This window comes from Heterodontus francisci, chromosome 8, assembly GCF_036365525.1.
Source record: "Heterodontus francisci isolate sHetFra1 chromosome 8, sHetFra1.hap1, whole genome shotgun sequence".
Classification (NCBI taxonomy): Eukaryota; Metazoa; Chordata; class Chondrichthyes; order Heterodontiformes; family Heterodontidae; genus Heterodontus; species Heterodontus francisci.
The window spans coordinates 105,118,410-105,141,932 of record NC_090378.1 but is presented as its reverse complement, the minus strand read 5'-3'; the positions used below and the strand labels follow the sequence as shown (position 1 = coordinate 105,141,932).

The following is a 23,523-nucleotide window of genomic DNA, read 5'->3' as shown; positions in this document are numbered from 1 at the left end:
CCAGGGGTCAGATTTCCTGTCAGGGCTATTTCAAGAGGTCATGAGTAATTTTCATGAGTTTTCGCCAGGTGCTCCGGTTTCCTCCCACAGCCAAAGACTTGCAGGTGATAGGTAAATTGGCCATTGTAAATTGCCCCTAGTGTAGGTAGGTGGTAGGGAATATGGGATTACTGTTGGGTTAGTATTAATGGGTGGTTGTTGGTCGGTACAGACTCGTTGGGCCGAAGGGCCTGTTTCAGTGCTGTATCCCTAAATAAAATAAAAATAAAATAAATAATTTCGGAGTGAGACAACTCAAATCGTCCACTTAACACCCACAGTCACAAAACCTGAAAAAATATGATAAATACATTGCTTTGAGTATCCTTATGGTTGTCACCAGGGACACAGCAAATGAGTACACTCAAATGGTTGCAATCCATTTGAATTGGTCTATGGGCATGAGGTTAGGGGTCCCCTTAAACTGATTAAGGAGAGATTTTTAGCTCAGGAAGAGGAAACTACCCTATTAGATTATGTCTCAGAATTTCGAGAGAGAGACTCACAAATGCTTGTGAAGTCACCAGAAAATATCTCAAGATTTCTCGGCAAGTGACGAAAGCCCAAGCAAATAGAAGAGCTAAGGCATGCAGTTTGCAGCTTGAAGACAACGTTCTACTTTTGTTGCCTTTGCCTAGGGAACCATTGAAAGCTAGGTTCAGTGGACCTTACTTCATAAAGAGAAAACTTAGTGAGGTGAACTATTTGGTTAACTCCAGACAGATGGAAAAGTCAAAGCGTGTGTCATGTGAATAAGTTGAAAAGATACTATGACCATAAACCTTGTCAGCCAGTAAATGTATGTCAAATGACAGAAGAGGAGGTTAAGAATAGTGTTATGTTTGTGGAACTGGATGAAGAAGCAGAGACTGAGAACTCTCAAATGGAACCCCCTGCAGTGAAACTGGCAAATACAGAAGAGTTAGAAAATCTAGATAGAGTTCTACACTATCTTTTTGAACCACATGAAAGGAACATGGCTGATCTGCTAAAAGGGTTTAAAGCAATATGTGCAGATAAGCAGATAAACAGTTCAAACTCCTCTGGCTATTCATGGGGTTGATGTAGGTGCAGCTACATCCATTAAATAGAACCCTTATCGACTTAATCCTGATAAATTGGCTCAGGTCAGAGAGGAGGTTCAATATATGCTAAAGAATGATATAATTGAACCTAGTCAAAGTAGCTGAAGTTCACCAGTGGTGCTGGTATGAAAACTGGATGGTTACAAAAGATTTTGTATTGATTATTGGAAAGTCAATGCAGTAACGAAAACAGATTCTTATTCAATCCCACTACTTGTGGATTGTATTGACAGTGTGGGGAATTCTGTCTTTATTAGCAAAATTGACTGGCTGAAAGGTTACTGGCAAGCCCCCTTGTCCGACCGAGCTAAAGAAATTTTCACCTTCGTGACCCAGATGGCATATTTCAGTGTAAGGTCATAAAGTCATAGCGTTATACATCTCAGAAACAGGCCCTTCGGCCCATCGTATCTGTGCCGGCCATCAAGCACCTAACTATTCTAGTCCCATTTTCCGGCACTTGGCCCATAGCCTTGTATGCTATGGCATTTCAAGTGCTCACCTAAATACTTCTTAAATGTTGTGAGGGTTCCTGCCTTTACCACCACTTCAGGCAGTGTATTCCAACCACCTTCTGGGTGAAAATTTTTTTCCTCAAATCCCCTCTAAACCTCCTGCCCCTTACCTTAAATCTACGCCTCCTGGTTATTGACCCCTCCGCTAAGGTAAAAAGTTCCTTCCTATCTAACCTATCCATGCCCCTCATAATTTTGTATACCTCAATCATGTCCCCCCCTCCTCCTTCTCTGTTCTAAGGAAAACAACCCTAGCCTTTTCAGTCTCTCTTCATAGGTGAAATGCTCCAGCCCAGGCAACATCCTGGTGAATCTCGTCTGCACCCTCTCCAGTGCAATCACATCCTTCCTATAGTGTGGTGCCCAGAACTGTACACAGTACTCCAGCTGTGGCCTAACTAGCATTTTATACAGCTCCATCATAACCACCCTGCTCTTATATTCTATGCCTCGGCTAATAAAGGCAAGTATCCCAAAGGCCTTCCTAACTACCTGTGCTGCTGCCATCAGTGATCTATGGACAAGTACACCAAGGTCCCTCTGACCTTTTGTACTTCCTAGGGTCCTACCATCCATTGTATATTCCCTTGCCTTGTTAGTCCTCCCAAAATGCATCAACTCACACTTCTCAGGATTAAATTCCATTTGCTACAACTCCGCCCATCTTACCAGCCCATCTGTAATGTCCTGTAATCTAAGGCTTTCCTCCTCACTATTTATGACACCACCAATTTTCATGTCATCTGCGAACTTACTTATCATATGTCCTATATTCACGTCTAAATCATTAATGTATACTACAAACAGCAAGGGTCCCAGCACCGATCCCTGTGGTACACCACTGGTCACAGGCTTCCACTCTCAAAAACAACCCTCGACCATTACCCTCTGTTTCCTGCCACCAAGCCAACTTTGGATCCAATTTGCCAAATTGCCCTGGATCCCATGGGCTCTTACCTTCTTAACCAATCCCCCATGCAGGACCTTAACAAAAGCCTTACTGAAGTCCATGTAGACTACAACAACTGCTTTACCCTAATCTACACATCTAGTCACCTCCTCGAAAAATTCAATCGAGTTAGTTAGACACGATTTCCCCCTGACAAAGCTGTGCTGACTATCCCTGATTATTCCCTGCCTCTCCAAGTGGAGATTAATCTTGTCCCTCAGAATTTTTTCCAATAGTTTCCAACCACTGATGTTAGACTCACTGGCCTGTAATTACCTGGTTTATCCCTGCTACCCTTCTTGAATAATGGTACCACATTCGCTGTCCTCCAGTCCTCTGGCACTTCTCCCGTGGCCAAGAGGATCTGAAAATTTGTGTCAGAGCCCCTGTTATCACCTCCCTTGCCTCACATAACAGCCTGGAATACATCTCACCTGGGCCTAGGGATTTATCCCCTTTTAAGCCCGCTAAAGCATATAATATTTCCTCCCTTTCAATGTTAATATGTTCAAGTATATCGCAATCCCCCTCCCTGATCTCTGTACCTACATCGTCCTTCTCCATAGCGAACACCGATGAAAAGTAATCATTTAAAACCTCACCTATGTCCTCCGGCTCCACACACAGATTGCCACTTTGGTCCCTTATGGGCCCTACTCTTTCCCTGGTTATCCTCTTGCCCTTAATATACTTATAAAATGCCTTAGGATTTTCCTTTATGTTGACTGCCAATGTTTTTTCATGTCCCCTCTTCGCTCTCCTAATTACTTTTTTAAGTACCCCCCTGCACTTTCTATACTCCTGTAATGCCTTCAGCACTCCGAATCTGCAATAAGCATCCTTTTTTTTCCTAATCCAATACTGTATATCCCTTGACATCCAGGGTTCCCTGGACTTGATGGTCCTACCCTTCACCTTAACGGGTACATGTTGGCTCTGAACCCTCGCTATTTCCTCTTTGATGTAGACTTTCCGACTCGCAGCTGCTCCCAGTCCACTTTGGCCAGATCCTGTTTTATCAAATTGAAATCGGCCTTCCCCCAATTCAGTACCTTTATTTCTGGCCCGTCTTTGTCTTTTCCAAAACTACCTTAAATCTTAGAGTTATGGTCAGCATCCCCGAAATGCGCCCCCACTGATACTTCTACCACTTGTCCAGCTTCATTCCCTAGAATTAGGTCCAGTACTGCCCCTTCTCCTGTTTGACTTTCTACGTACTGGCTCAAAAAGCTCTCCTGTATGCATTTTAAGAATTCCTCTTCTTTTAAGCTTTTTGCACTAAGACTATCTCAGTTGATATTCTTTCTTTTTCTTTTCTTTTGGGCCTCCTTATCTCGAGAGACAATGGATACGCGCCTGGAGGTGGTCAGTGGTTTGTGAAGCAGCGCCTGGAGTGGCTATAAAGGCCAATTCTGGAGTGACAGGCTCTTCCACAGGTGCTGCAGAGAAATTTGTTTGTTGGGGCTGTTGCACAGTTGGCTCTCCCCTTGCGCCTCTGTCTTTTTTCCTGCCAACTACTAATAAGTTGATATTAGGTAAGTTGAAATCCCCTACTATTATTACCCTATTATTTTTACACCTCTCTGAAATTTGCCTACATATCTGCTCCCCCCTGTCTCTCCCTGCCTGTTTGGAGGCCTGTAGTACACGCCCAGCCAAGTGATTGCCCCCCTTTTGTTCTTAAGTTCTACCCATATGGCCTCATTTGAGGAACTTTCTGGATATCATCCCTCCATACTGCAGTTATTGACTCCTTGATCAACAGTGCAATACCACCTCCCCTTTTATCCCCTCCCCTATCACGCCTGACGATTCTATACCCTGGAATATTGAGTTGCCAGTCCTGCCCCTCCCTCAACCCAAGTCTCTGTAATAACAATAATATCATGCCATTGGGAATGAAAAATGTACCGGCCACTTCTCAAAGGTTGACTAACCATGTCTTCGTTGGACTAAGCAATTATGTTGCGTACCATGATGATATATTGGTATACAGTGACATCAGGGAATACTATGTTAAACACTTAAAGGCTCTGTTTGACAAGTTAGAGAGAACCAATTTGGTAGTAAACTTAGCGAAGAGCCCGTTTGCTGAGACTAAGGTCACCTATTTAGGACATGTAGCGGGTCAAGGTCAAGTGTTGCCTTGGGAAGCTAAAGTTCAGGCGATAATACACTTTCCAGTCCCCAAGACAAAAAGATACCACAATTCCTAGAGATGTGTGGGTTCTACCAGAAGTTCGTTCCTAACTTCAGAACTGGAGTAACTCCACTGACACACTTACTAAAAAAAGGCTGTGAAGATCCAGTGTACAGAATCCTGTCAAATGGCATTTAAAAAGTTAATAAATTAACTCATCTTAGCGGCAAACATTTAGACAAGCCCTTTAAGGTAGCTATTGATGCCGGTGGTATAGGAGTAGGAGTGGTGTTACTCCAGGATGATGACACTGATATTGAATGACCAGTCAGTTATTTCTCTAAAAAACTCAATAAGTACCAGAAGAAGTACTCTACTATTGAAAAGAAGGCTTTAAGTCTCGCATTGGCTCTTCAACATTTTGAAGTATACGTCAATAATGGCCAAGGGGAAATAACCATTTACACTGATCATAATCCATTAAGATTTCTAGAGAAGTACAAAACCAAGAGCACCAGGTTATTTCGGTTTCCTTTAATGTTACAATCATTTACCCTAAAGATTATGCATGTTGCAGGAAAGAGCAATGTAATTGCCGATGTTCTATCCAGAATTTAAAGAAGGGGTATAATGGAGGCAAACGACTCAGAACTATAAAATATTGTTGTTACCTGTGTAAAATGTTAATATTGGAAATGTTTACAAGGTTTATTGTGTTGTAAGAAAAGTCATTACTACCGGAGTTGATTTTCTATTTTTGGGGGGAGGTGTTATGAACACTGAACATTGCAACATGATTATGTTTTAAAAATTATGATTTTTAAAGTTTAAGATGGAGTCTGAGAAATCAGGTGACCTCACATCAACTTGGCTTAAGGACAGGACAGAAATCCTGGATACAAGGACAACAGAGAACACAGATCGAAGGCATTTTATTTGAAAAAAAGGGACTGCAAGGGTCACACCTGAGGAACAATGTAGAGAAACCATAGTCATGTGCTTCCTCATAAGGAAGAACTGGAAATCAGAGTCAGTCACTGAAGGGTCCTCAGAGGTTCTCACAATGGTTGCCTAGAGATTTGCATTGCCAGAGGGCTATAATTAAATCACCTGATGCCTGCCCTCTCACCTTGAAAATAGTGTGCAGCAGTGGGGGTAGGTGGCGGTAGATGAGACAGGTTATGTATGAATCCATTCCATGTTTTAGATCTGATTCTTAATGCTGTCGGAAGCAAATAATTGAAAAGTACGGGTGAACTGCCAATGATATCCTGTCCATAATGGAAAGTCCTCGGGAGCACATCCACAATATCCTGATGTGTTCTCCTGGCAGGCAAAGGTCCCTGTTGCCAGTGAAGATCTGCGGCCCAGCTTATACTTTGTCAATGAATCTTTGCAAAAGGTAGTCTTTGCTTGTACCATGGGGACACTGTTACCATTCCCTGCATCAGGGAATCCCCAAACAACCCTGCGCTGGTACCTAGCAAGCGGAGAAGAGATGCATGACGTCCCAGGGATCCGGCACGTCCATCCGAATGGCACTCTCCAGATCTTCCCTTTCCCTCCTTCAAGTTTTAATAACTTAATCCACGACAAATCGTACTATTGCACAGCAGAAAACCCTTCAGGGAAAATTAGAAATCAGGATATTCACATTAAGGCTGTTTTAAGAGAGCCCTATACGGTCCGTGTGGAGGACCAGAAAGCCATGCGAGGGAACGTAGCAGTCTTCAAGTGCATTATCCCCTCCTCTGTGGAGACTTATATCACTGTAGTGTCATGGCAGAAAGACACAGTCTCACTTGTCTCAGGCCTTCTGGACAACCCCAACCATCTGGTTTTTCAAACTGTCAAGTGATCCCTTCCACATTCTGTTTGTAGTTGGAGAATATCTATGAGGGAATTCTACCTAATTGGCCTAAAAAAAAGCTTGGTGCTTGTCATATTTTGTGGAATGGATAGTATCTGCCTTTATCTTCAATACTCTCTGAATTTTCCTGTGTGACAATCAATGATATTTTGTCCAGAGGCAAAATGGAGAATTGTGTGTTGGTATGGACCTGGATTCTGCCTTCATCCTGACAAACTCTGTTCTGCTGCCCTTTTGGTAAATGTCGAGATGTGGCTGAGGAAAGCTGTAAAGACTATTGATGGAATATGCTATATATTGCTCAATGGCTTCATATCTGTAATGCCCCAATTCACATATTGGGTTGATACTTGGAGCTAGGCCTTGCTAACTCAGCCATCTGTAACTCCAGGATGAGTAGGACTGGTAGGCCAAGCTAATCACATACCAAGATTTGAAGCAAAGACAAGAAGTTGCTGTTACTGTTGCTCTTAGTCTTGGTTCATGACATGGCTGGCCTTTGTGTACTGGGATGTCTACTGGTTCACTGGGTGCTTTCCATGACTGGTGGGAATCGCGTGGCAAATTTTGTTTATGTGCAACTGAATTAAAATCTATTCATGTTGTGCTTAAAAAATAAATTAAAAATAAATTTTAAAAAAAAACAGAGGGGAGGTGGTGGCATCGTGGTAATATTACTGGACTAGCAACCCAGAGGCCCAGGCTAAGGCTCTGGCTCGGGGGACATGGGTTCAAATCCCACCACGGCAGATGGTGAAATTTCGATTCAATTAATAAATCTGGAATTTAAAAATCCCATCTAATGATGACCATATAACGATTATTGTAAGAACACATCTGGTTCGCTAATGCCTTTAAGGGCGGTGCAGTGGCTAGCACCGCAGCCTCACAGCTCCAGCCACCCGGGTTCGGTTCTGGGTACTGCCTGTGTGGAGTTTGCAAGTTCGCCCTGTTACCGCACTGGTTTCCTCCGGATGCTCCGGTTTCCTCCCACATGCCAAAGACTTGTGGGTTGATAGGTAAATTGCCCATTGTAAAAATTGCCCCTAGTGTAGGTAGGAGAATTGAGGGAAGATGGGGATGTGAGGGGGAAAAATGGGATTAATGTAGGATTAGTATAAATGGGTGGTTGATGGTCGGCGCGGACTCGTTGGGCCAAAGGGCCTGTTTCAGTGCTGTATCTCTCTATGACTCTAATGGGTTACACCCTCCCAGACTTTCGGATCGTAAGCAAGAATCAGTGATTCTAAAGATGCAAATGTACGAACAAATGAATCAGGAGCAGGAGTAGGCCACTTGGCCCTTCGAACCTGCTCCGCCATTCAATAGGTTCATGGCTGAACTGATTACTCCATATTTCCACCTACCCCCGATAACCTTCCACCCCCTTGCTTATCAAGAATCTATCTACCTCTGCCTTAAAAATATTCAAAGACTCTGCTTCCACCACCTTTTGAGGAAGAGAATTCCAAAGACTCACGACCCTCTGAGAGAAAAAATTTCTCCTCATCTCTGTCTTAAATGGGTGACCCCTTATTTATAAACAGTGACCCCTAGTTCTCGATTCTCCCACAAGGGGAAACATCCTTTCCACATCCACCCTGTCAAGATCCCTCAGGATCTTATATGTTTCAATCAAGCCGTCTCTTACTCTTCTAAAATCCAGTGGATACAAGCCTAGCCTGTCCAATCTTTGTAAGACAGCCCGCCCATTCCAGGTATTAGTCTAGTAAACCTTCTCTGTACTGCCTCCAACGCATTTACATCCTTCCTTAAATAAGGAGACCAATACTGTACACAGTACTCCAGATGTGGTCTCACCAATGCCCCTGTATAACTGAATCATAACCTCCCTACTTTCGTATTCAATTCCCCTCGCGACAAACGATAACATTCGATTAGCTTTCCTAATTACTTGCTGTACCTGCATACTAGCCTTTTGCGATTCATGCACTAGGACACTCAGATCCCTCTGCATCTCAGAGCTGTGCAATCTCTCACCATTTAGATAATATGCTTTTTTATTCTTTCTGCCAAAGTGGACAATTTCCCACTTTCCCACATTACACACCATTTGCCAGGTCTTTTCCCACTCACTTAACCTATCTATATCCCTTTGTAGCCCCCGAATGTCCTCATTACAAGTTACTTTTCTATCTATCTTTGTGTTATCAGTAAAGCTAGCAATCATACCTTTGGTCCTTTCATCTAAGTCATTTATATAAATTGTAAAAAGTTGAGGCCCCAGCACAGATCCCTGTGACACACCACTCGTTACATCTTGCCAACTGAAAATGGCCCTTTATGCCCATTCTCTGTTTCCTGTTAGCTAGCCAATCTTCTATCTCTGCCAATATCTTGCCCCCTACACCATGAGCTTTTATTTTCTGCAATAACCTTTGATGTGGCACCTTATCAAATGACTTCGGGAAATCTAAGTACAGTACATCCACTGGTTCCCCTTCATCCACAGCATATGGAACTCCCTCAAAGGACTCCAATAAATTGGTTAAACACAAAACCATGTTGACTCTGCCTGATCACCTTGAATTTTTCTAAATGCCCTGCTATAATGTCTTTAATAATAACTTCTAACATTTCTCCTAAGACAGATGTTAAGCTAATTGGCCTGTAGTTTCCTGCTTTCTGTCTCCCTCCCTTTTTGAATAAAGGAGTTACATTCACTATTTTCCAATCTAACGGAACCTTCCCTGAATCTAGGGAATTTTGGAAAATTAAAACTAACGCATCAACTATCTCACTAGCCACTTCTTTTAACACCCTAGGATGAAGTCCGTCAGGTCCCAGGGACTTGTCAGCCCACAGCTCCAACAGTTTGTTCAGTACCACTTCCCTTGTGATTGTAATTTTCTTGAGTTCCTCCCTCCCTTCCATTTCCTGATTTAATGCTAATACTGGGATGTTACTTGTATCCTCAATTGTGAAGACCGATGCAAAATATCTGTTCAATTCATCTGCCTTCTCCTCATTATCCATTATTAATTCCCTGGACTCACTTTCTATAGGACCAACACTCACTTTGTTAACTCTTTTATTTTTAAAATATCTATAGAAACTCTTACTATCTGTCTTTATATTTCTAGCTAGCTTTCTCTCGTACTCTAATTTTACCTTCCTTATCAATCTTTTAGTCATTCTTTGCTGTATTTTATATTCTGTCCAATTTTCTGACTTGTCTCCCATCTTTGCGATATTATATGCTTTTTCTTTATGTTTCATACTATCTTTAACTGTTTTAGTTAACCATGGATGGCGGGTCCCACCCTTGGAAGTTTTCAGGCAGCTGTTAACACTTGGGAACAATGGAAGACCCAGGTGGCTCTGTGAAACCAGACTTCTGGACTTTACATATTAGAACAGGACAATAAGCTATTGACTTTTGAGTCCAGATAAATTGAACAGATTTTCTGAAGGAAGACAGGCTGTAAGAAAGGAACACAGCGGTTGCAGCCTCAGAGAAGGCTGCAGGGAAGACAACCAGTGGTAGCGACCTTGAGAGAGAGAGAGAGGGAACACCTGCTCTTGAAAGCCTCATTCAGTGAAAGGCTGCAAAAACTTGAAGCTGTTTTGAAAGTTGAAGTTTGTAGCGAAGTAGAAGACCAGCAGAATCACACAGGAATCTCCTTATTCACAGGCGCCTAGGTCGTATGTGCTCGGAGAAGTGATCGAAGAGGACATTGCTTTTTGAAAAGATCTGGGAGCAGTTTGAGATTTTTAACAACAAAAATTTCCCCATCAAAGAGGACTGTGCAACATATAAGTGTGGTGTGAGATTTCCAAGTATTTTGGTCTGGGGGTTCATAGCTCATATTTTTAAAGTTAACCGTCTCACCGAGGTCTTAACAATCATATACACACACTGCTTCTGTAACTGGTTATACATAATTTATACACACTGCTCCGATATCTGGTTGTCTAATATATACACACACAATATCCCTGTATCAGGTTATATATGATACACACACTCTACTCCTATATCTGGTTATATGTAATGGACACAAACTGCTCCTATATCTGGTTATATATAATGCACATATACATCCCCTATTCTGATGAAAGGTCACAGACCTGAAATGTTAACTCTGCTTCTCTCTCCACAGATGATGCCTGGCCTGCTGAGTATTTCCAGCACTTTCTGTTTCATTTCAGATTTCCAGAATCTGCAGTATTTTGCTTTTATTATACTTTCCCTATATCTGGTTATCTATGACGCAAACACACACAGACACATCCTATAACTGGTTGTATTTAATAGACACTCGTGCTGTCCCTACATCTTGTTTTATATCTAATATACACACAACGAACCTATATCTGGTTGTATATAATATACACAGACTGCACTTATATCTGGTTGTTTGTATGATATATACATACTGCTGCTATATCTTGTTTTATACCATATATAAACACTGCTCCTATATATGATTATATATATTGTGCTGACACTGACTCTCTGACACTGTGACATTGATGCTATCTCTGATTAGATATAATACAAAGAGAGAACTCCAATACTATGAACGCTTGGCTCAATGTTAGCATTCATGTCTGAGTCAAGCTCTAGTAAATAAACTTAACCATGTAACGTAGGCTGACATTTCAATGCAGTATTGTTGCAAGTACTGTAATTTGGTTCAGATGTTAAGAAAAATCAGATTGCACTATTTTCAGAAGAACAGAGCAGTTCTCCTGGTGCTTTGACCTTTATTTATCCCTGACCCAACACCATTTCAAAAAGCAATTATCTGGTTATTTATCGCTTGCTGTGTGTGAATTAGCTGTCACTGTTCCCTACATTAAGCAGTGGCTACAGTTCACAAGTACTTCCATGGCTGTGAAATACTTTGGGATATAATAAGGGCCTGAATGGTACCATATAATTCAAGATGTGTGTTTTGTGAAAGGACAGAGGACAATGGAAAGTCAGAGAATATGAAAATAGGATCTTGGCAAGTCAAGCAGATTGGTTGGCAACTCAAACATGGCAACATGTCCATGTCTGGTCTTTGTTAGAGGAATCTGAAACTAATCCAGAAGCCGGTATTCGCATTTCTTTAATCTTACATAGCTTTTCCTTAATAGATGCAATGGTCTCGGCATCAACCACTCCTGTGTCCTAATTGCACATATGGGGCTGGATTTTGTGAGCCCCCTGAGGCGAGGTCGGAGATTGGAGGCCCATAGAATTGTGATGGGTGGCTGCGGGCAGAGGGCCCATCACCACCCCATCGCCAAGTGATCTTGTCGGGGGCGGGATAGGCCAATGACGGCCTTCCCGCCCTGAGGCCAGTTGGGGCCCTTAAGTAGCCGTTTAACAACCATTTAAGGGCCTTTTCCCACTGCCACTGGAATCAAATTGGTGGCCTTGTAAAACGAGGTGCCCTCCCTGCAGGCTTTGGTGGGGGGTGGGGGGTGGGGGGACCCCTCCTCCATGGGCAATCCAAGGCCCACGGAGGGCCCTGGCTGGGAAACAGTGAACCTCCCAGGACCCTGCTCTCCCTGGGTTCTGTGACCATTCCCCCAACCCCATTCACTGGGACCTTCCAGACTGGCCCTAGTGACCCCGCCTCACTTACCTGAGGTCTGGGGTTCCAGCACTGTGCCTGGGTCCAAGGCCTCTGCAATACCAGCTGTGGCCACCACTGCGGTGGAACTGCCGATACTGCTGAGCTGCCGGCCCTTTGATTGGCGGGCAGTTCTTAGAGGCAGGATGCCCGTCTTTATAGGGACAAGGATTCACAGCGCGGGGCGCATAACCTTCAAAACACCGGAAGATGGCTCCAAGGGGGCACGAAAAGGCTGAGGCGGGGCTCCCCCCTCCATTTCGGCCTGCGTCTGGAGACCTGTCTTCTCCACAAAATCCAGCCCATACTCTAATCAACCTAACCAGTTTTGTCTGAATACATCAGTACTTGTTTATTCTTGTATTCTGTGACTGTATTTATAAAACCCAAAATTTTGCCTGTTTTATGGCTTTATCATGCTTTCAGGAAATTATATATTGGGCTGGATTTTGCAGTGCCAGAATTGGTGACGCCTTCAGCTACTGGATTTCGGAGAGGCCCTGCAACTTCCAGAGTGTGCACATGTGCACGATAGTGCACTAATTCAAAAGTTGCAGTGGGCCAACCAGTGCTATTCCTGAGGATTAGCTACTTGAAGCGCCAAGTAAGGAACAAGTGTGAATTTGGGCTAATTGCACACTAATTCTCAATTAATTACACTTTAACATTTTATACCTGTATTTTCATGCTTAAGGGACCGCCTCTCAATTTGCAAATATTTAAAGAGGAAGCCCACACCATTTTAAAAGTTAAAACTGTTTTTTTAGCAATTCTTAACCTGAAAACTTTAAAAAATCGGATAAATCTTGAGTGGTGGCCACTGTGGGTACTACAGGAGGTGCTACAGTATCAAAGACCAGAGGAGACCCGGGAGAGGGTGAGTGGGGTTGGGATCGCCGGGGCCATTCAGACAAGCCCCGGCGTTGGGGTGGGTGGTTTGGTAAGGGTAGAGAGGTGGTCTTCAGGGGGGAGGGGTTGCGGCCCTCTAGAGACCCAGGATTGCTCCGAAAGGCGGGATCCCCTCACCAACCTCACTAGGAGGCCGCCAGGCCTTACCTGGCAGCATCTCCACACAGTGATGAGCCCCCACCCCACCCCCACCCTTTGCCTTCAGGGAGACAGTGGCATAGTGCTGATGTCACTGGATTAGTAATGCAGAAGCCTGCGGTAATGCCCTTGGGACATGGGTTCAAATTCCACCATGGCAACTGCTGGAATTTAAATTCAATCAATTGGTAAAAATCTGGAATTGAAAGCTAGTCTCAGTAACTGTGTCATGACACTATAATTGATTGCCATGAAAAACCATCTGGTTCACTAATGTCCTTAAGGGAAGGAAATTTGCTGTGCTTACCTGGTCTGGTTTGGTATCCATGTGACTCCAGACCCAGACAAATGTGGTTGACTCTTAACTGCCCTCTGAAATGGCCTAGCAAGCCACTCAGGTGTCAAAGGCAATTAGGGATGGGCAACAAATGCTGGCCTTACCAGTCATGCCTATATCTCATGAAAGAATCAAAAAAAACTGAGGTGGGAAGGACCTGGCCCAGCTAAAATGCAGGGGACCTTGGCAATGTTGGGAACAGCACCCCCTGCTATTTCATTTGCGCCCCGCCTCCATGCTCATCTCCAAGGGCAGAATAAAATCTTGCCCGCAGTGTCTGAACCAGGAAGTGTAAGCTAGAATATCTAATTCAATGTCAAATCGTGTACAGAAAGTAAAATAAAGAGAGGGAAAGAAAATAGTTTTTATTTTAACTTTTTAAAATCTCCAACAATAATTAAAGTCTGATGGAATGAGATTTCACTCTTTTAAAAGTAAATTTTCAGTGCCAGAGAAATTATTTAGCAGTAATTAAGACTTATGCCATGGTTAAAAATTAATTTACACTTGACTGGACAAGCCTTACCTTTTTCTGGTAAGTTTAATATGTAAGCACTGTAAATTCACACCCTTATATGGGCTGGATTTTGTGTAGGAGGCGAGACTCCCATGACAGGCCATAAAGGCGGGGAGAGCCATACCTCTGAACTTTCGTGTCCACCCCCGCACCCCTCCCCCCCCACCCCACCCACCCCCACAGAGCGATCCTTCAATGTTTTTAAATGTATGTTTCAGGAGGCAGGATCCCTATTCCTTTAAGGACAGGGATCTCACCTCCAAGAGCTGCCGGTCAATCAGAAGCCACTGCCGGTACTGCAGAGGCCTTGGATCTAGGCCCAGCAGTGGAACCTGAACAAGAGGTAAGTGAGGTGGGGTCGCCGGAGTCAGTCCGGAAGGCCCCAGCGAGCGGGGTGGGAGGGGTTGATCGCTCATTCCAGGGGAGAGGGGTCCCAGGGGAGTGAATTGGTTTCCAGTGGCAGTCCACCATGGACCAGAAATTGCCCGAGGAGGAGGGCCCCCCACCAAGCCCGCAGGGAGGGAGCCTCATTTACAAGGCGCCCTCCCTGCATGGAAGAGGCCTCCCCTGCTGCTGGTAAGATCCCAGTGGCGGTGGGAAGAGGCCCTTAATTGGCTTTTAATAGGCCATTTAAGGGCCTCAATTGGCCTCTGGGTGGGAAGGCCATTGTTGGCCTATCCCACCCCCAGGAAGATGGCTGGGCGATGGGGAGGCGACGAACCCTCCGCTCCGCTACCCCCCACCATCCGCGGCGATACTCTGTGCCCCCCTTACCTCCCATTCTACCTCGTTGAGCCGGTAAAATCCCGCCCCATGTGTGTGATTGCCGAGACTCTCAACAAGATACTGTTAGAGCAGAGCTTCGAGAGGATCAGGGCAACTTGGACAGCAACTTGCTGATTTCCACATTTAACTGCGCGTATATGAATGCCAGCAGTTGCTGTCTGTTTTTAATAATGGTCAGCACTGATAGCCTCACCATTGTTTCTACCAGAAAATCTGGACCAAAGTCTTTCCATTAAATGTAGTTTTATTTTCTCTCAAAATTCACATTAAATTGCATCTTCCGCCAGTCTACTCATTCTGCTGACATGAGTGTGTTTTCTTCACATCTTTCACAGTCCTAGACTCTGTTTACCATATCTCTTACTTTTATGTCATTAACAAATTTCAAGATTTTGATGTACATGCTTAGTTTAAATCAACTTTTTGTACAGAGCAAAAGTGGAGGCAATATTCCCCCTGGGATTTACCACTTCCAATGCATCTCCAGTCCAGGCAACAAACATTTACTCCAACCATTTACTGTCTATCAACTAACTTTCAGCTACATTTTCTCTTGTACCACATACGTGAACTTTGTAAACAAGCCTTTTGTGAGACACCTTATGGATAGACTTCTGAAAACCCATATGCACAATATCAACAACATCATTTTATTTATCCAGTCACCTTATATTTGCCGGATACAATTTGCTTTAAACAAATCCATGCTGACTGTCCTTGATTATCTTGTACGTTTCTAAACACTCACTAATTTAATCATGAATTACGTGCAGTGAAGGTTGGAACAAGTGAGACGAGTCTTTATACACTTACGTTGCATATAATGCACCTCCAACCAACAACCCCTCTTTCAGCCTGCTATATATATGAGCACAGATGAGTCTCCAATTAGAACCCACTACCTCAATACAATTAAAACTCATTAGATACATAAGTAACATGTTCTCACTCTCACTATCATTTTGTAAAAATTGATGCAATATATTCATTTAATATGTCCAACATGCCTTCATCCTCTGTAATTAGACTTTCACCTTCATCCCTGTGTAGTTCTGCCTTTTGAACAATGCTTCTACTTGTTACATGTCAAGAGTCCTTTCTATTTTCTGTTGTATTATTTGTTACTCATAATACATATTTTATATTACATATTTTCTCTTATTTCATACACCAAGATAATTTCCCACTGCAGAATTGTCAGCAAGCTTGTCTACAAGCTTTTTTGCTAGTTTATTGAGGCCAGATCTCCATTTGATCCCACTGAACTTTGTCCTCTTCCAGTGCTGTTCCATTATCTTTGACTCTTCATTGCCTTTTTCTGTTCTTACGTTTAACCTAACTGTGTTACGGTCACTATTTCTCAATTGTTATCCTGATCTCACATCAGTTATTCATTTACCAGAACTAAATCTTTGTTTGACTAGGCACATACCGATCTAAGAAGCAGTCCTGGATGCACTCAAAAGCTTTATTCCTGTCTATTTGGTATAGTTACTACCCTGTTGTTCTGAACTGTCTACAGATCACCACCTCTGTCCTATCTCCCTTGTTTTGTGTCCAGGCATGCACAATGAATTATATTGTTTCCCATCCTCTTCCTTAATTGTATCCGTGTGGATTCTGTCTTAATGTAAACCCCTAGGGCATCCATATGTCCTAACGCTGTAGTAGAATCGTTTACTAACTGTGATCCAGTTCCTGAAAATGAGGAATATGAATTTCTCAGTCTCATTAAGCTTAAGCCACATCTCCGTTATAGCTGGTATAATATAACCCTCCATCTGGGAGGAGAAGGTGGCATAGTGGTAATGTCAATGGATGAGCAATTCAGAGACCCAGGCTAATGCTCTGGGGACATATGTTCAAAATGGCAGTTGGTGGAATTTAAATTCAATTAATAATTCTGGAATTCGAAAAGCTAGTGTCAGTAATGGTGACCATGAAACCATTGTCAATTGTCGTAAAAACCCATCTGGTTCACAAATGTCGATTAGGGAAGGAAATCTGCCATCCTTAGCTGGTCTGGCCGACATGTGACTCCAGACCCACAGCAATGTGGTTGACTCTTAAATGCCCTCTGAAATGGTCTAGCAAGTCACTCAGTTGTACCAAACTGCTAGAGAAAAGTCTAAAAGGAATGAAACCGGATGGACCACCCAGCGTCGACCTAGGTACTGGAAATGACAACAGCAAACCCAGTCCTGTCGACCCTGCAAAGTCCTCCTTACGAACATCTGGGAGCTTGTGCCAAAGTTGGGAGAGCTGTTCCACAGACTAGTCAAGCAACAACCTGACATAGTTATACTCACGGAATCATGCCTTGCAGACAATGTTCCAGACACCACCATCACCATCCCTGGGTATGTCCCACCGGCAGGCCAAACCCACCAGAGGTGCAGCACAGTGGTATACAGTTGGGAGGGAGTTGCCCTGGGAGTCCTCAACACATCAGGTCAAACATAAGCAAAAAATCTATCCCATTTAGCACAGCGGCAGTGCCACTCAACACGATGGTGGGTATCCTCAATGTGAAGATGAGACTTTGTCTCCACAAGGACTGTGCAGTAGTCACTCATACCTATACTGTTATGGACAGATACATCTGTGACAGGTAGGCTGGTGAGGATGAGGTCAAGTAGGTTTTTCCCTCTTGTTGGCTCCCTCACCACCTGTTGCAGACCCAGTCTAGCAGCTATGTCCTTTAGGACTCGACCAGTAGTGGTGCTACTGAGCCACTCTTGGTGATGGGCATTGAAGTCCCCCACCCAGAGTACATTCTGCTGATTACTACCTACTGCTCCTCCCTCAGCTGATGAATCAGTACTCCTCCATGTTGAACACCACTTGGAAGAAGCCATGAGGGTGGCAAAGGAACAGAATGATGGGGTAGCCCAGCACATCATTGCAAAAGACAAGGCTAAAGCATTTGCAACCATCTTCAGCCAGAAGTGCTGAGTGAACGATCCATCTCGGCCTCCTCCTGAGGTCCCCAGCATCACAGGTGCCAGACTTCAGCAAATTCAATTCACTCCACATGATATCAAGAAATGGCTGAAGGCACTGGATACTGCAAAGGCTATGGGACCTGACAACATTCCAGCAATAGTACTGAAAGCTTGTGCTCCAGAACTGGCCACACCCCAGCCAAGCTGTTCCAGTACAGCTACAATACAAACATCTACCCGGCAATGTCGAAAATTGCTCAGTTATGTCCTGTCCACAAAAATCAGGTCAAATCCAGCTCAGGCGGCACAGTGGCGCAGCCTCACAGCTCCAGCGACCCGGGTTCAATTCTGGGTACTGCCTGTGTGGAGTTTGCAAGTTCTCCCTGTATCTGCGTGGGTTTCCTCCGGGTGCTCCGGTTTCCTCCCACAGCCAAAAGACTTGCAGGTTGATAGGTAAATTGGCCATTATAAATTGCCCCTAGTATAGGTAGGTGGTAGGGGAATATAGGGACAGGTGAGGATGTGGTAGGAATATGGGATTAGTGTAGGATTAGTATAAATGGATGGTTAATGGTCGGCACAGACTCGGTGGGCCGAAGGGCCTGTTTCAGTGCTGTATCTCTAAATCAAAAAAAAAATCAAATCAAAATCAGCCAATTACTGCCACATCAGTCTACTCTCAATCATCAGCCAAGTGATGGAACATTGTCAACAGTGCTATCAAGCAGCAGTTGCTCAGCAATAACCTGCTCACTGATGCTCAGTTTGGGTTCTGCCAGGGCCACTTTGCTCCTGACCTCATTACAGCATTGGTCCAAACATGGACAAAAGAGCTGAACTCAAGAGGTGAGATAAGAGTGACTGCCCTTGACATGAAGGCAGCATTTGACTGAGTATGGCATCAAGGAGCCCTGGAAAAACTGGAGTTAATGGGAATCAGGGGGAAAACTCTCCACTGGTTGGAGTCATACCTAGCGTAAAGGAAGATGGTTGTGGTTGTTGGCGGTCAATCAACTCAGTCCCTGGACATCACTGCAGGAGTTCCTCAGGGTAGTGTCCTAGGTCCAACCATCTTCAGTTGCTTCATCAATGACCTTCCCTCCATCATCAGGTCAGAAGTGGGGATGTTTGCTGATGATTGCTCAATGTTCAGCACAATTTGCATCTCCTCAGATACTGAAGCAGTCCATGTCCATATGCAACAAGACCTGGACAACATTCAGACTTGGGCTGATAAGTTGCAAGTAACATTACTACCGTTCAATTGCCAGGCAATGACCATCTCCAACAAGAAAGAGTCTAACTATCTCCCCTTGTCATTCAACGGCATTACCATCTCTCAATTTCCCACCTTCAACATCCTGGGGAGCGGTGGCAGGGGGAGGGGGGGTGGGTCACAATTGATCAGAAACTGAACTGGACCTGGCATATAAATACTCTGACTACAACAGCAGGTCAGAGGCTGGGAATCCTGCAGCGAGTAACTCACCTCCTGACTTCCCAAAGCCTGCCCACCATCTACAAGGCACAAGTCAGGAGTGTGATGGAATACTCTCCACTTGCCTGGTGTAGCTCTAACAACACTCAAGAAGCTTGACACCATCCAGGACAAAGCGGCCTACTTGACTGGCACTCCATCCACAACCTTCAACAATAACTCCCTTCATCAGTGATGCACAGTGGCAGCCACGTGTACCATCTACAAGATGCACTGTAGCAACTCACCAAGGCTCCTTCGATAGCACCTTCCAAACCAGCGACCTCTATCAACTTGAAGGACAAGGGCAGCAGATGCATAGGAACACCACCACCTGCAAGTTCCCCTCCAAGTCACATACCATCCTGACTTGGGTCAAAATCCTGGAACTCCCTTCCTAACAGTATTGTGGATGTACCTACCCCACATGGACTGCAGCGGTTCAAGAAGGTGGCTCACCACCACCTTCTCTAGGGCAATAAGAATGGGCAATAAATGCTGACATAGCCAGTGTGCCCACATCGCGTGAAAGAATAAAAAATCTTATTCACGTCTCCAACTTTTCAATTTGGTTTTGACCACGTAATGCACTCGTTTACATACCATTCCACCTGATTCAGTTGACACTTCTCCTTATTCTTGGTTTGGCAATTACATTTTTGATATTTTTTGCCCTTTCTACAACAACCTTTTTATTTGTTACTGCCCTTTCTCCTCTAAAACCCATTCAGAAAGCCACCCTGCCTTCTCTTGATGTGTACTACTCAATCTTGCACCTCTCCTGAGGCCATTTAAACTGACTGCTTTAATGACTTCCACTGGAAGCTTATTCCAGGAGTGTGTCATGCTTTGAATGAAAAGCAACTGTTTCTGCATTTTCTTTTACTTGTGATTTCCATATAATTGCATAGAATATACAACACAGAGATGGGCCATTCGGCCGAACCACTTGAGCATTCTCCCATCTTTTTTCATGTAACTCTATCAGGATAACCCTCTTCTTTTCCCCTCATATGCTTATCTAGCTTCCCTTAAATACATCGATACAATTTGCCTCAATTACTGCCTGTGTTAGAGAGTTCCACATTCTCACCCTGGGTAAAGGTGTTTCTTCTGAATTCCCTATTTGATTTCATGGTGACTATCTTAAATTGATGGCCATTGGTTTTGCTCTTCTTCACAAGTGGAAACACTCTCTCTGTGCCTACGCTATCCAAACCTTTCATAATTTTAAAAATCTCTGTTAGTTCACTTCTCAAGAGAAAAGGGACTCAGCCTGTTCATCCTTTCCTGATAGTATAACCTTGCAGTGCTGGTATCATCCTTGTTTTTAATTGTTGTTCCTTGTTATTTGTATCCTTTTCCACCATCAACAATATACCTGGATAATCTTTTCTTCCTAAACTTGAAAATATCAGTTGGGTCAGCTCAAAATCTTCACATTCCCAAAGGGGACAAGTCAATTTTCCTTACCCTTTCTTCCTGACGCAGGATGACATTGAATGCACAGCACAGTAACTGGTCATTGAACCCAAATAGTCTGCGGCAATGTTTATGCTCCACATCAGCCTCCTCCTATCCTTCCTTATCTAAGTCTATTACCATTACCTTCTATTCCTTTCTCTCTTGAAAACTGAGCTAGCTTATCCGTAAATAAAAGCAAAATATCGCAGATTCTAGGAATCTGAAATAAAATGAGAAAATGATGGAAACACTGAACAGGTCAGGCTGCATCTGTGGAGAGGAAAACAGAGTTAACGTTTCCAAAAGGGGAATATCTGTGATTGGGTGGACGGCAAGACTAATTCATGACAAAAGGGATTATAGTGCAAGGCAAAAGGGGCTGGTAAAAGGACAAGAAAAGGAGAAAAGATGGGTCCAGAGAAGCTACAAATGACAACAGAAGAGCCATTACTAGACCTTCTCAGTATTTCCAGCATATTCTCTATTTGTTCCCCATAAATAACATGTTTGTGACAGCTGGAATCATCCTGGTTGCTCGAGGGATTAAACACAATTTCTGTTCTAATCATTGGCGCCTTGCTGCGGCTTGTGGTTTGATTGAGCGACACTGTTCTTGATTACCAGTGCAAGTCTTGCAGAGCTATGTGAGGGGTTAATGCCCCTCAGCGGAGGAGGGTGGTTGGCATATAGCCCATTTTGTGCTCATGTGTCTCACATTAAAAAAGGTTATATGTCAATTAGGTCTAAATGTATTCAGGCATTTACACTTTGCCCACCAATTGCTTATGTTTCTTCACTTTGTTTTCAGTCCCTTTCTTTGATGAAGACTGGATCTAATTAAAATTCATGAAGTGAAGTGTTGGTGGCCTTGATCGAATATACATCGGTTGAATAAACACCAGGGAGTTAGATACTATTAATTAGAGTGAATGCGTGGATTTAATTAGTTCCATACTCCTCTGCTTTGCGTACAATGTAGCTGTAAGCACGATTCTTTCTCATGGTAAGGCCTTCTCAAAAACAAGTGAGTTTTTCCAATTAAAAAAAAAATGACTGCTCTTAATCCAAACCATTCTTTCGCTGTGTCTACTGTTGCTTTCATTCAGTCCACATGGGAAAATGGGAATGGGTCAGTAAAACAAGCTAACCTTAATAATTGGTACAACGCGCCAGATGACCAAGTACCCGAAACATCAGATATGTTTTATAGAAAGGGCAGTCACACATCTGGAGGCTGCGACCCATTAATAGGTGATTGATAAAGAGCCTGCAGGAGAGTAAGTAACACGGAGTCCCAACACTTCATTTTTACTGGTGCTTGGTCTCACGCAGTGCTGAAATCCAACCTTTGAACGACCATGCTTCTGGCAGTGCTTCAATGCTGTGAAATTGTTTCTACCATAAAGCAAACCCACCTCTGGCAGTTATTAGAACATACATTTGTTTTTCAGCAAATGGAAATGCTCATTAGAGCCAAGAAACATGTCTCTTTCTCCTAGATGTCAACCTGAACTTTTCACCCTGCCTATCTAATGTAGCTAGTTGCCCTTTAAACTGTCATATGGGCTGGGATTTTATGCTGGTGACAGGGGACTCGATATGCAGAAAAAGCGACACCAAGAACCCTGCGTCACTTCTACTCTGGAAGGCCTGCCTAATCTAGTGCCAATCAGGCACTTAAGTGGACAGTGGCCAGTCTTCCACGGGATCAAGTACCCTGGCAATAGAAGTCCTGCCCTCACAAGCTTTTTGGTTGTTGCGTCAGCATGTTTTACCTTCTGGAATGAGATAAAGTCAAGTCTGCTGAAGAAGTGTCAATGAAAGAGAGAAGACCACAACCCAGCTCATTTTCCAGAAACTCCCTAAAAGACCCTGAGAAGTCTACTGTGTCAATTCATCTCACCTCCTGTCTTTGAAGAAAGCCTGCTAAATTACTTCTCAATGCCACCTAAAAAGAACTGTTCTAAAAGATCTCAGTGACCCATCTACATGTACTCAAAAGTTAGACTGTATGCCAGTTTTGGAACAACATTTTTTTTTTAAATTTATGTGTGAAATGTGGGCATCACTGGCTGGGTCAGTATTTATTGCCCATCCCTGATTGCCCTTGGCTTGCAGCCACATGAGTGGCTTGCTAGGCCATTTCAGAGTCAACCACATTGCTTTGGGTCTGGAGTCACCTGTAGGCCAGACCAGGTAAGGACATTAATGAAGCAAATGGGTCTTTACAACTATCAGCAATGGTTTCATGGTTACCATCAGACTAGCTTTTAATTCCAGATTTATTAATTGAAATCAAATTTCACCATCTGCTGTGGTGGGATTCGAACCCACGTCTCCATGATATTAGCCTGGGCTTTGGATTACTAGTCTAGTGACATTACCACAACACCACCACCTCCACATATCTCATCTGCTGTTTTCTTCAAAAATGAGCACGTTATCTGCCCAGGTGTTTGTTTTTGTCTGTAACAGAGCTCTGAATTTTAAAAAATCCCTTTTATTTTTCTGTTATTTGTGTGTGCATGTAAGTGTGAGGGATTAAGGTAAAAAAAGGGAACTTTAAAAAATTACAATCTGCGTGTTTATGCTTTACTTCATTACTGGTTAAGATTTGTTTTATAATAAACTGATAATTTTGTTGTTCATTAAAGAAACCTGGTTAGTGTGTTCTATTCTGGGAAAAATAGAGTACACAACTGACTGAATCGATAAGTGGGAAAATTTACTATATATGTTATGACCTGTGGAGAAGTGGGAC

General features: G+C 43.5%; 1 protein-coding gene across 1 annotated transcript in view; it reads left to right on the top strand.

Moving 5' to 3' along the window:
- Nucleotides 1-23,523, top strand: part of pappa2 (pappalysin 2) — a 573,700-nt gene that overhangs the window by 323,392 nt on the left and 226,785 nt on the right. The window lies entirely within an intron of this gene.